The sequence below is a fragment of the Anas platyrhynchos genome, chromosome 5, assembly GCF_047663525.1.
Source record: "Anas platyrhynchos isolate ZD024472 breed Pekin duck chromosome 5, IASCAAS_PekinDuck_T2T, whole genome shotgun sequence".
NCBI classification, from domain to species: domain Eukaryota; kingdom Metazoa; phylum Chordata; class Aves; order Anseriformes; family Anatidae; genus Anas; species Anas platyrhynchos.
The window spans coordinates 63,941,300-63,956,224 of record NC_092591.1 but is presented as its reverse complement, the minus strand read 5'-3'; the positions used below and the strand labels follow the sequence as shown (position 1 = coordinate 63,956,224).

The window sequence follows — 14,925 nt, the reverse complement described above, 5'->3', positions numbered from 1 at the left end:
ATAAATGCTAACTAGGGCCTCAAATTTTGTATCAGAAATGCAGGTTGTTTCAATGAACTGTAAGAATATCACCTAGTAGGTGCGCTATGAGCATTTTCCTTTTGGTTTGAAGGAATGCAACAACCTAATATCGGGCATATATCGCATGTGCTTCTAAAATATCAGATGATGCGTGTTTTTCAGACCTTTGCCTCAGTTTACAGCAAAATCTTAGCCAATTGTTTCCCCCCCCAAAAATGTGATCAGTATTACAATTCTGTATTCTCAGGAAGCAGTTAATGTGATAGTATCTACTTCAGAATTACATGAAATGAAATGAGGACAAATACTATTTGAGAACTCTGTTTGACATGATATTCTTAAACAAATGATAAAAGGGGAAGAATAGTTCAAAATTCCATCTTTTTGTCAGTGCTGCTCAGAGCAGTAGTTCTGCACAGCCCTTAATATCTTTTTAAAGAACTGGAATTAACGGTTTCAAAAGTATTTTTTTATGATTGAATTTAGCAATCAACCAGAATGTTTTCTGTGTTTGTTCATTTCCAGGAGCAGCAGAAGTCAACCCAAACTGTACAAAATGTAAATAGTGCTCCTTCTCTAGACGTTTTTAGCAGTATGTTGAAGGATACAACAAATGAACATCGAGCCCATCTTTTTGACCTGAACTGCAAAATCCGTACAGGTATCTACAGTGTTGACTTTGTCTGAAGTAAAAGAATTATTAAGAGCATTGCTTGCTTACTTGTTTTTCTCTTCAGACCTTTTCATTGTTAAACAGTAATCAAAAACACTTTAAAATTAATTTTGTAGGTCAGATTTCAGCATCTGAAGATGAATTACCACCGAAGAAGATAAAATTAATGGCTTCTGCTAAAAAAGCAGTGTCAAAATCTAAACCAGAAGTTCAGCGAAAATATGAAAGTTCTGCACCATCAGCAGCAGCGGAGCCTGCTAAAGAGGCAGCCTCTGAAAACACAGAGGAAACCAAAGTTGCACCTGCAGCAGAAGCAGTTTCCCAGTCAAGCTTAGAAAGAACTTCCATTCCTACAACCCAAGGCCATGACAACACAGATACTTCATCTGAAGAACCTTCGACTTTTCCTGCCTCTTGCACTGGTGCAGTTGTCACAACTGTAACAGTTTCTGGCCGAGAGCCTAGAACACCAATGAGCGGCTCCTCTGGTACTACGACCACAGCCCTGCGTTCTGGTACTGCATCTGGTGAAGTTTTAACAGGGGAGACAAAGCAGGAAATGTCAAAACCAGTTATGACTGTCCCCAAATCAATAGTAACAAAGCCATCGTCCTCAGCAGATCCAAGATACTTAGCTGTTCATCAGTCACCCAATATCAGGTGTGTATATTTAATAGTAAGCTAAGCCACTGAATCTCTGGTCTCGCTATGTTCAGTTTGTTTGTCCCCCTTTGCTTCTTACCCTCCCCTGCCAATAATCAAAAGGCATGTTCAACTTTAAATGCGATTACCTGAACTTTAAATTTTTAATTTGTCATCTCCTTGTTTAACTTCTCTAGTTGGTAAAATTTTCTGAGCATCGTTATATATTGACAGTAAAAATTCTTCAATGTGTTTTAACAGATAAATAAAACTTATAAGATATTTGACTTTAAATCTGCATGTGCATTCAAATCTATTAAGTGTTTGTGAGGGTTGGTTTAAAGCTGCTCCAGACTTTCATCCTATATTGGATGAAAGTGGAAAACATTAACAAAGCATTTACTAAGGCTTCTGTTACTTGCTTTTTTAAAATAAAGTAATTGATCAATAAGAGGAGGGAAGAAAAGAAGAAGAAGGAAGCATTCTTACTGTGCTCTATAACGTTTCTCTTTTGGATTTGTTTTGCAGTGTTGCTGAGCCACGCTCACCTCAAGGCAGCGATACTTCTCTCTTCCTCTCTCGCCTCAACACCATTTGGAAAGGATTTATTAATCTGCAGAGTGTGGCCAAATTTATCACTAAAGCATATCCTGTCTCCGGGTGCTTTGATTATCTTAGTGAGGTTAGCACTGACATGTTTATGCGTTTAGAATGTATTGCAGTTCCTGTTGTTAGAAAGGCTGGGGTCACTGTGTATGGTGTTATATTGGACGTGTAACAAAAAAAAAAATTGCATCCCTTTAGTAATCTCCTTTAGTAATAGGAACAGTAGCCTGAGGCAGGGGGGAGGAGAGAAAGCCTTTTAAAAAAAATTCCTCACGTATTTGTGAAGAATTCTCATGTCTGTTAATATGTTTCTATATATGTTAGTATCTAACATAGAATAATAGCTTGATTTCAAGATCAGGTTTTGACGAGAAGCATCATCAGCATGTGTTTTGAAAGAGATGCCTTGTTCTGCTCACAAACAGATGGATGGATCACTGATGTGATCTATTAGAAAAGTTTGGCCATTTATTAAAAATATCATCCTTTGATTAACTTTGATGCAACTGCTTTTATATTTTGGGAGGGTGTACATTCAACTAATTAGGTAGTATGACAGCTTGTGATGAAACAACTGAGCAGTTACTTAACTTCTCTGAAGAAGTGTATTTGTTGTGATTGAGGGTTTCAGGCGTGTAGTTTAGGTCTTTTCTTAGGAGGGTTGGTGGCTCTCTTGTTGTTTTTGCTAAAACAGGTTTCACTGTCATCATGACAGGAAGCTAACTAGAATTCATATGGGTGCAAAAATTTCAGATCAATTGAAAGCGTAGATAAAAGCGATACTACATATAACAGGTTCCCTGTAAAAGCAAAGCTAACAAATAGAATCGGCTGATAGGCATCCAAAAGTATTTGACCTTCCACTGCTATCTTCGTCAGGCAGTGCTTTTTCCGTTTTGTGTGTACTGCCAGCCTTCCAGTAATATGCCATAATGAACTCCTTGCGTTTTGGAAACAGCCTGTCTGAAATTAGGAATGTATATGTGCAAGTTCAGTAAAACATAGTACTGTATTATCGCCTAAGCTACTGGGATGGGGCAATCTGTGCTGGTTCAAAACTGTAGCCTCTCTTTCCTTTTCTTATACGACCATGTAATGCTTCTTGTTTAGGATTTACCAGACACGATTCATATTGGTGGGAAGATCTCACCGAAGGCAGTCTGGGATTATGTTGGCAAACTCCAATCTTCACTTTGTAAGGTATTTACTTAAAATCCTTTGGAAAACCAGGAAGAAATATACAGCAGCTTTTGATAGAATTTCCTTGTTACTAATTTATATTGATGTCGATCATACCTAGAAAACTCCTGCTACCACTTATTCCATTGAAATTTTTGATTTATTGAAGAAACAGGTTTGCCTGTTGAGCTGCCAATCATCTTTCCCCTGTGTAGTAGTTAAACATTCATACAACCTATTGTTTTTTAATGATTGAATATAAACAATCTATTTATTCAGTTACTGAAGATAGAAATTCAATTTTAAAAGACTAGGAAATTATTAGTAAGCGTATGTAATAAATTTTACTACTAAAACCCTTATGGATTTAGTAAAAATGAAGCACAGTATGCAAATATAATCTAAGAATTTTCCATTTCTTTCATAATTATTTGAATATTCTGAACCTAAAGAGGTGTAGCTTGATGTGAGATACGTAAATAGTTGGTCTTTCTGAAAATGACAAAATTGATTCTGGTTTAATATTACCAATTGAATGACAGTATTTTCTTAAATCTTGGTTTAAAGCTGCTCCAGACTTTCATCCTATCTTGGATGAAAGTGGAAAACGATTTTATTTGCTGATGTGTTACAGGTTGAATTTTTCCACTTTGATTTTGTATTTCAGGAATTGTTTTTGATTCGTTTGATTCGTTTCCATCCTGCCACAGAAGAAGAAGAAGTTGCCTATATCTCTCTCTACTCCTATTTTAGCAGTCGTCGTTGTTTTGGTGTTGTAACTAATAACAACAGACATGTCAAGAATCTCTACCTGATCCCACTGAGTTCTAAGGACCCAATTCCTTCCAACCTCTTGCCCTTTAAGGGACCAGGTAAGCACAAAATTTAGGGGAGGTTAACTGCTAGGTAAAATTACAAAACGAGTAAATCAGAGACCAATTGGTTTTGAATGTTTAATGTAAGCATAATTAAAAAATACATAATTTTATAAAAACATTTTAAAAGTGTGCATATAGGAAAAAATTGCAAAGTCAATCATCTCAAGGTGACATGGTCTGAAACTCACATAGCCTTTCCAACAAGATAAATCTCTGCTGTTAGGAGGATTTGTTTACCCATCAAATGGAGTACATAGAACAGCCACTATATTGAGACAAACAAGCAAACATTATCAGAACATTCAACCGACCCTACTTTCAACAACCCATAAATCCACCAAGTTTTAGGTCCCTACAAGCCATGTGCTGTCCCCTAAATCACATAGGAGACTCTTATCCCACGGAGCAGTCAAGAAATCTCTGAAGACAAAGGTAACGTTTATGGTTTCACTACATTGTTGTTATCTCATGGTATGTATTACGCTGTGCATGCAATATGCATGTACACGGGGTCTGAAATATTCTGTGCTACCTGGATCAAGTTCCAGACAAATCACTGACTTCAGAACATTGGTTTGCCTGGGAGCAGGCAAATTCCTTTTGCGTAGGTGGCAGACAGTAGGTGGTATAGGTTGGTATATATTACGCTCTTCTATTTTTAGTTAGAGTTATCAGCAGTAATGTATGGCTCGAATTTGCTCCATCTTTGTGCATTGAACATGGAAACAGAAGAAATGAGAATGAATTCAGATGTGAAACACCTTTATATTACAAAATTTGAAGTCACCTTCATCTGAGGATGGAGGCGGTGCATATGCTTAGTTTCCAAATAAGTACCTTTTTTCATATAGAGTAACAGGTTGAGGAGCTTAAGAGCTACAGGTTATAATGAAGGCAATACTTCATTGTTGTAAGGATGGTTTGCAAAATACTAAACAGCGCAAAATAATTACACACTAAAACATGTAAGGAGCTGACCTTTCTGACAAGCTGACTGTCCTCTGCTACCCAAATACAAGTTTAGGACTAAACTCAATAAAGCATTCTCAGGGCTTATATTCATAAACAGAGGTGTGTTCTGCCTGGCCAGGTTTTCACATGTTAATGGCATACGACTCAAAAAACAATAACAAAAAAACACCACCAACAAGTAATGTAATGCTAGGAAAATACTCTTCTTTCCTGCATGAAATTGCAAAGGGCGCTTGCTTTGTGTTCTTGGACAAGATTTTTCTCATACACTCTGAGCCTGTCTTAACCTGCTCTAGGGAAGCATTTAAATGATCTTCCCCTCCTTGCATTCTTGAGCAAACATAGGCTGTCCTTGTACATTATCTTTTATATTTCTGTTGTAGATTTCATTTCAAATGAAGCTTTTAAAGTGGAGGCCTGGCAAAAGTAGACAGACTTGTTAGTATTAGTATAGAAATGAGGAATGTCAGGCTGGTTTTTACAAAATGTAAATAGGAAAAGTTCTTTCAAAACTGGAGGTAATTGCCCAGAAGAAACATAGGTATAAACACTTGCAGGCATGTATTAATACCGCAGCGTAAAAGACTTGTAATACATACTTGTTACTGACATCTGACGGAATTTACTGTTTTTTATACCCAATAAAGATATTTTTTGGAAAGTGGTCATTGTCTCCTTAAATTTGTGTACCTTCAAATAGAGTTTAGCAAGTACTCAAAAAACATGACAGTGTAAGATACTTTGATAAATATGACTGGGGGCGGGAGGAGGGGGAGGACAATAATCCCATCACTCCAGAAGTCCTAGCTGGAAGATATTCCAGCTGTATCAACCAGCTCCATCAGGTGCATACGGATTATGAATCTGTTATGAATCCTGTTTTCTGATGGACTGGATTTGGAACACAACTGAGGACCTCTGACCTGCTGTAGTGCCTAGAAGATCTACAAAACTTTGTCATGGGTGATATAAATATAGAGGAACGTGGAAGGATATTCACATTTATTCACTTCAACCACCTCAGATATTTATTACCAGATATTATCTGTTGGTGGGATGTTCAGCATTGTGTTTTTTTTTTTTTTTTTTTTTTTTCTGGTAGTTTACTGTATGTGAATTTGTTTGTCTCGTTTCACATACACACAACACTATTTAGCACTTTCATCTGTAGATCTGAAAACACTTTGAAAAAAAATTAAAAGGTATAATCAGTCATTATTAGCACTAGGAAGACGCACTTATGGAGGGATTTATTGGCAATGTTGGAAATGTATCGGGTACCATACCTATTTAAAATAGAAGAATTTTAATTTAAAAAGTGTATCAGCAGAGGGCATGCCGCAGTATCTCTTCCGTTAGTTTAAGCTTGGAAGTGTTTTTAAGTATGAAGGCATGAAATCTCTTCAAGATATTTAGAGTACTCATACCAGTATGGAAAGCAGCAGTAGTAGAACAACATATTTTTGATGTCAGCCACTCCCATTCAGCAAATGTACCGTAATGTGCAGCAGTGTTACAGCGGTGGAAGTGATCTCTATCACTGAATCCAGATACACCAACTTGATAGTTTTCAATCATGCTTTCACAATTAACTGGGACAAGTATTTAAACGGTGTGTTGATAATGATTACAGCTTTGCTTGTATTGGTCTCTGCAGTTAAAAGTGTGGCATAGGTCTGTTCCCTAAGTTTTGCCATCAGTGTACAGAAATTAGGGATGTATCCTTAGTGGTACAGTTAACTTCCTAGCAGCTGCGGATGGTAGGGACAATATGTGGCCATTACGTAGATAAATACTGCAAAACTGATTTCATGAAAATAAAAAACGTATTTAACGAAAAAAAAAATATATTAATCCCATAGTAATATTTAATACATCTTGTTTAAATAGATTTAATTACAGGATGTAACTTGATAACACCATCGTGGTCTTCAAATGCAGAATGCATTTAACAATATTTTATAAATAATTTAGCATCAAAAGCTACTAACATAGCTTGCAGCACTTAAAATGCTTGCTTGTGAAAGATAGTTATTGAGCAATAGTTGGAGACTGCAGCCAACATTTTCATTTAGTTATTACCTAAAATTAGGCACTTAACCTATTTATGGATATTGAAACCTATTTACGGATATGGAAATGGAATGGGACTGAGCTTTGAAGTGCTGGTCTGGCTGTATATTTCCATCCAAAAGAAGCACTTACTGTGTGATCGCTTTGGATTGAATGAATTTAGAAACTGGGTTAGGCATCTGTTGAAAACTACAGTATCAAAATGTAAAATTGTAATGGATTTCTTCTCTGACCAAACTAAACAGATTCAGTTATAACCGTTGTTAATTTAGCTTTGGAATTTATCTTGAACGTGTGTTTAAGTTTGACTCTGATTTTATTAGCGATGATCTCTGTCTCTTACAGGGATTCAGAACTGTTTTTCTATCGTTTTGCTGTTAATTTTAGATACACAGTCCAATAGATTTTTGAAACCTGCTCGTTTCAATTAGTCAGTGTTTGAGATGCATGTTGTGACTAGTTGGATAAATCACAGGTCTCTGCAGAAGGGCAGATAACCAATACGTTAACGACAGAAGAACAGTGAATGCTTACGAGGAGTTGTAGGGTGAACACAGATTTGAGAGATCCTCTGCACGGGTCGATGCTGACCAAATGTGGAGTCCTTACTCACCTGCTGATAAAGAAAAAATGTAAAGCAGTCACTCAGAGTGAATCATACCTAACTATTGAGTCTCTTCAGAGTGTACACAGTCTTCCCAAGTAAGCTGTCTTTTGAGCTATGCCCTGATGTTACGTATTAATGTAACTTCATCTGGGGTAGTAAACTATAGTGATCAGAATTGCTAGGATTGCTTTTAGGCAGTGGGTTGAAAGGAGTTTTTAACTGGGTGAATCAAGGATTTGTGATCCTTTCCAAATAATCTTAGATTCACCAAAGATAATTACTTGTTTAGTTCCTGTCCTGCCTCCTTTCGTTGTACATCTTGCCGTCCCTGCCCTCTCACAAGGGCAATCTGTATAGAATTATAAGCAAACTAAATTATAAGCAAGTCTTAGTTTTGGTTAGTATAGCTAGGTCATTTTCTTGATGCATTGATAATTCGTGTGTATATATATATATATTTCTAACCATGGAAGAAAGTGAAAATTGGCAACACAAAATACTGAAATACTCTATCTGGAGGAAAAAACTTGGCACTGAATTTTAAATGTACAAGTAGGAAATAATATGTGCTACTAAATGAAAAATAGAAGTTTATTTAAACCAGCATAGCCAACATCCTCTCAACCACAGAACTATGTAAAACTCAAACACTGAACTTTGAAGTAATCTGAAATCAGCTGTGGAACTAGAATGCATTCAATCAAATTTCAGTGTTATTTTTTTTCAAAATACTTAAAATGAGAGCTGCTTCTGATAGGAAACTTCAAGTAGATTTTGCATTGGCCCCAATTTTTTCTGTCTTTTTGCAAAGACCTTCTAGTGAGTAACCAGATTTTGCTGGTCTCTCCATTCTGTGGCTAAAACAGGCGTGCTGCACTATTACCAGTCACAGTCAGAAGAACACAGAATTTCAGAATTTAGGCAGGTTACTGCTTAATGAAATATTTATGCTTAATGAAGCTGTGTTGAAGAAGTCATCGTCTTGATTTACCTGGTTATAATCCTCTTGCTGAGGAAACCTCACATTGAACTTAAGAAATAGGCTTACCTCATTTCATTCTTTCTTAGCGTACGTGAATATAATTTCAGCTATACAAATAAAAACAGCTGATGTAATTTTCTCATAAGATAGTAAATTTAGGAGCCCCCTTAAAACTTTGAATTCCGTTGTTTCAGCAAAGGTTCATACTTATGACTGGTAATGGCAAATAGAATTTATCTGCAACTATGGGAAGTTTGGGTTTTTGCTGGTATCAAGAAGTTTTCAGTGGCAATAATTAGTTATTTATAAGTTGTTCCTTAGTGAGCAGTTGGTTTTGTTTAGTAAGAGACTAAAGATATACATAAATTCATATATTACACCTCTTTGAAACTCTTACTTAAGGGTCATGAATATAAGGGACAGTGTAGGTTTTAGAGTCCTCATCGTATAACCACAGTAAATCTCTTTGCTGTTAGTTTCATTTCTGTATTATTGGTTCCTTGCTGGATGCAAATATTAATATGGCTCCCAAATGAGGATCTCAAGTCACTAAATCCAGAAGTTAAAATCCTCTCTTTATATGTTTTTTCTACATTTGCCACTGACTGTATGTTAAAGGATTTATTCCCTGCTCTTTATTCTGGTTGTATTTGTCTTCCACGAGTGCCTGTGGGAAATGTGAATGTACAAGGAAGGAATACAATAATGTGAAACGGACCTTCAGCTGTTTGCATTTTTCCTCTTTATGGGAAACTTTCTGGTCATTTCTGGAAATGCTTCTCCAGGGATTCAAGCCTGAAGCTTTCACAATGGAGTAATTCTGCTCACATTTCTTACTTAGGGAAGGGTCTGTGGCATCAAACTCAATTCTACAACAGTGTTAAAAGTCACCTTGATGGAATGGTGTAAATGTCAGTCCGGTATTTTAGCACAGATTAGAACAGAAATGTAATTATTAAGTTTAACAATGCCTCGTGCTTTCTTTGTAACAGAAAGTGAAGTGGTTGTTGTTGTTGTTTGTCTGTTTGTTTGTTTTAATAGCATTAGTTTTTTTCTCTTTATTTCTAGTTCTTCAATTCCAACGTAGCCCTACAGAAAGTTAGATTGCTTGTCCAGGTTTTCTCACTTATCAGTATCTCTGTGTATATAAGGTATTTGCAAAGCATTTAGAAAGGAAATATTTGATTGGGGGAGGAAGTGGACAATAATAAGTAGAAAGTAATAATACAAAAATAGGAAAACTTTCTTTAATTTTTGAACAGCAGAGACATTTACAAGGACATCTTTCAGTAAGATTCACCTGTTACTGCAGGTGAATCTTTTTCATTTTCATATATTTAATTACTATTAAATATATTTAATAGTAATTAAATATAGACACATAGGCTTATGGGATAATGTCACTGCATGAAATTTAGAAGAACTGTTACTGTTATGACTCATAGCTGCCATTATATAAAATGATAAGTCCCTATTGAGAACACAGATAAAAAATAGTAGTTTTTTTACACATGCAATCTTTGTGTTTCCTTTCAGGTCTCGAGTCTTCACGTCCAAATTTAATTCTTGGATTGGTTATCTGTCAGAAAGGGAAGCGTCTTGCTACTACCATGGATACAGACAAAATAGAGAAAAAGCGCAGCCGAATTCAGGTGCAAGAGGAAACAGAAACATCGCTGTACTCTAAGGGGCCAGTAGCTTCTTCACAAGAAAAGAAAACTCCGAAATACACACTGTATTCGGGAGACTCAGCTGTAAGTACAACACTACCTGGATCTCCTCCACCTCCACCCCCACTTCCCGTTCCAGAAACCTCATCAGTTACACCTTCAGTATTAAAAATACCGTCCTCAACTAAGAGTGGAACCACAAGTACTGTACCACCACCAATTTCAGCTACCGCTTCTACAAGTGCTACTGCTACGCATTCTTCATCCTCAGAAACTACCACACCTCTTGAGTACATGCCCCAGACACTTTTTGGTAAAAAGAAGACTTTTGAACCTCTTGCTAAGGAGACTGAAACTGTCCAGTCTTCAAATCAGGAAGCTAAAGCAGCTGTGGATGGAGGTGTGTCAGCTGTTCCTTTGCTAGATCCCATTGTACAACAGTTTGGACAGATGTCAAAAGACAAAGCTATAGAAGATGAGGAGGATGACAGGCCATACGATACCGAAGAAGAAGATGATCCAGAGAAAGCTTTTGAAATGCAGACCGGTGAAAGCAAAAAACTGTATAGTGTGGAGAAGCCCAGTAACACAGCAGAACTAAAGGACGAGGCCTATGATCTGGAAGACAAAACTATCTTGGAGGAAGCAAAAGTTACGGTTGATGATTTACCTAACAAAATGTATACAGACACTAAAAACACTTCCGTGGAAACACCTGCCTCGTATGTGCCAGATTTATCTGCGTCTTCATCCTTGGTGGAACTGCAAAAAATGTTAGAAGAATTAAACAAACAATTAGAAGAGCAGAAACGACAAACTGAGGAGCAAGAAGAAGCCCTCAGACAACAACGAGCAGCTGTTGGTGTTTCAGTGGCTCACTTCTCGGTGTCTGATGCTTTAATGTCACCTCCACCAAAATCTTCCCTAATAGAGACTGAATTGTTCCATCAGGACCAACAGGCTGCGCAAAAAGTAGATTTACCTTCATCTTCCAATCAGCAAGCACAAGTTTTAAACCAGAGCTGTGACCCTCAAGCGAGTTTTCCAAACACTTTGCAGACTTCACTTGGGAAGGAAGATAAAACTTTAATTCCTGCTACTCAGCTTAGTTACGGTGGTGATAACTGGGTTTCCAGTGAAAAGCCTCCTGCAGTGCTCCAAAAAGAGGCACCTAATAGCAAATTTGAAAATACTGTTCAAGTTACTTTGGAAAATGTGAGTCAAGCAGTTTCTGCAGAACCTTCTACATCCAGGCCTTTACGTAAAGTGCTGCTTCCGACACCTCCAAGTACGTCTTTTCAGCCTAATTTCTCCACATCTAATGACAGTCAGTCTTTGCAAGATATGCACAAAGTATCCTGGTCAAACGAGGCAAATCCAATGTTTACTTCTCAGGAAAAGGGACCTGGTCACTTTGAACCAGACAGGGGTCTTTCTGCGGTGCAATACGAAGAACAAAGAAACCCTCAGCCTCATCAATTTGTAGAACAAACTGAATCTCCACCAGTTCAGGGTGAGGGTGGACCTCTCCCACAGCACTTTGAGGAGAACCGAGCTGGAGGTCCGTTTTCTTTGTCTGGGCAGAAAGGAGGACCTCCAGCACCACTGATGCTCAATGCACACGGAGGACCTCATGGAGCTAATTTTAGAGGCCCAGCGCCACAGTTCTCAGAAGAGCATGTTTCTCCAAATAACGATGGACAAAGAGGATCTGCCCCTGGAAGATTTGGAAGTCAAAAGGGTCCCATTCCTTCCTTATTTTCTACACAGCATGGACCACAGTCGCCACAAAATATGAAGCCAACCCCAAGACCACTCCTGGACCTTCCCAGTCATCCACCAGGCCACAGAAAGGAGACGTGGGAGGAAGCTGGGCCGTCTGCACCTCTTTCTGGTATTCCTGGGCAAGGGCCCGAGTCAGAAGGACAGTGGTCAGCATCTGACTTCCGAGAAGGCAAAAATCTTGAATTTAGAGGCCAGACATTTGAAGGGAGACAGAGAGAGAGATACGAAGGAGGAAGTAAAGACAAGGTTTTAGATCAGCCAGAGCCTCAGCAAGCAGATAATCGACAAAGCAGACCCTTTGAGGAAAGACAAAGGGATCGAGAACATGGCAGACCTTGTGAAACAGACCGTGGCAGAAACTGGAACAGAGACAGGGACTGGGAGAGACACAGAGACAAAGAATGGGATAAAAACAGAGACAGAAACCAACGTGACAGAGAACGATCAAGAAGCAGAGACAGAGATCGTGACAGAGACCGAGACCGGAATCGAAGCAGGGAAAAAGAGCGAGATCGAGACAGAGATCGAGATCGTGAAAGAGGAAAAGATCGGAAAGATCGGAGTAAAAGTAGAGAGATCGGTAAAGAGATGAAGCCAGAAACACCTAAGGAAGGTCAGAAACCAACAGAAGCAGAAGCTTCATCTTCCACTAATCAGTCATAGAACTACAACTGCTGTTATATTTCCCATAGATAATATACACCACTGCAAGGACTGAGTCAATGTCTTCTGTATATACTGTATATTCTCACCTTTGCAAAAATGCTGTTGTAAATCTAGCCTTACAAAATGTACTGACAAATTAGCAATTTTTGAACAACTGAGAACGACAATATTCAAATAGGTAAAAGGCAAGAACATACTGGACTTTCACTTGCTGCATTTTGTGCATAATGTTTTTCTTATAAAAATTCACAGCGTTACCTGTTCTGAGATTTTGTTTTTTCTACTTGCATCTTTATCTTAAAATTTCCATTTACAGTACAGAAATGGAAAAAGTCTAAGAAGAGCCCATATTGCTTTTTAAAATTATAAAGTTATGTTTTCCAGTAACTTGAATTGTAATTTTGTAAAAGAATTTAATCAAGACCTTAGGAGCCATACCTTTACATCTCATGTATGTGATATTTTGGTGTCAAAGTTGTTCCCACAGCACACGCTTTAAACAAGGAGTCAAATATTGCTGTCTTGTTTATTTTACAATGGAAGGGTCATGCGTATTTAGGAGAAGGCTGCAGAAGAACAGTGTTACTGATTATTGGACGGAGGATTTGAAAATGGAATGTTAGAAGCTTAAAGTGCACTATCTTCCTTTTTATATACAGGTATTTTGTGTTTTGAAATCCATCTGTTAAGTGTACAACAACGAAAAAAAACGTACCTAGTTTTTCATGTGGATGAGGGGTTTTTAATTTCACATTTTTACAAACCTGCAATTAAAGAGTATATAAAAGTAGCACCTTTATAACCAGCAAAAAAATTAAAAAAATCAGACATCTATTGGCAAAGAGCTAAGACTACAAATGAATTGGTATACCAAAGGAAAGAAAAAGAAGTTTGTTAAATAAAAGAAGTTTATTAAATGGGCCATGGAATTTATTTCTTCGATTTAAATTAATTATGTGGGACATTTCTTGGGTTTTCTTTTGGCAGAACCTTGCTGGAAATTTAAGAAATGTCTCCATTTTCCTGTACTTTCCACTCTAAAAGTGTTTTGCTCCTGAAAAAAAAAAAAGAAAAAAAAAAAAGTGTCACTGTTGTCAGACCCTGCTTATGCTGGTAGTGTATATAAGACTGTCCACTGAAAAAGGTATAAAACTGCATTAAGTTTGAACAGAAGATTGGTAATATTAATTATTAATTATTAGTAATATTAATTATTAATTATTTAGTAATTTTAATAATTATCAAATATTAATTATTTAGTAATATTAATTATTAGTAATATTGGTCTGTATTCTGAACCCGTAGACAAAATGTTAAAATGCAAAGAGGCGGTATTAAATGCAAACATCTACTATGGTGTAAGATTTTTCTTAATGAGATGTTTTTAATTTAAAGATATACGTAAAAGTATGCAAAAAGCAAGTGTGTTTGTTTAGGTTTACTTGATAGAAATTTCTGTAAATTGTATTTTATATGACGACTTCACAGGTTTTTGTTACTTTTAAGTAGAATAAACATCTACAGTGAAACGTTGTCCATTTCTTAAATCTGTACATGTGTATTATTTTCTAACTAGCTTTGCTACTTCTCAACATGCCACCACAAGAGGCTGATGGCACACAAGTTTCATTTCCATCTGTTTAACAAAAGGTATTTTAGAGGATGCCACCACACCCAACTGATACTTCCTTGTAGGTGTTCTGAAAAACATGTGAAAGTCTGTTCTTGTGATTTTTTCTCTCAGTTCTAACACATGCCCATATTTATTCTGAAGATTTTGTTGTTTGAGTTACTTTCAGATTTTACACCAAAAAGATCTGGAGAAATGAATAATTAAGTAATCTATTTTGGCGTTGAGCTGTGGAAATACTAGATTCCCGAACCTTTCATTGTTGTGAAATAGATAGGTGAAAGTTTTATTTTTCCTTATAGGAAATGCTCTTTTATCACAGATTAGTTTGGAGAATCTGTTCACCGTTAAGGAACCGTAAATGCACCTCGCTCATTTTCATGGCATGATGCGCTAATACCACTTGACAACTCCAGAAGACTGGAAAGGGGCTTTTGAGTCGGTTTACACACCGACCGTGTCAGTTTTTACACACAGGTGCATTCCCAAGGCGTTTACCTCCACCGTACCTGCGTGTAGCAGGCTCCTGCCTCCAGTGCAG

General features: G+C 37.2%; 1 long non-coding RNA gene across 1 annotated transcript; it reads left to right on the top strand.

The window, feature by feature from the left end:
* The first annotated feature begins 2,763 nt into the window (after window positions 1–2,763).
* LOC140002677 (uncharacterized) lies at window positions 2,764–5,634 on the top strand. Its single transcript, XR_011809876.1, has 2 exons — window positions 2,764–3,142; window positions 3,789–5,634. It is a non-coding gene; the product is annotated as an uncharacterized lncRNA (long non-coding RNA).
* Window positions 5,635–14,925: the final 9,291 nt, after the last annotated feature.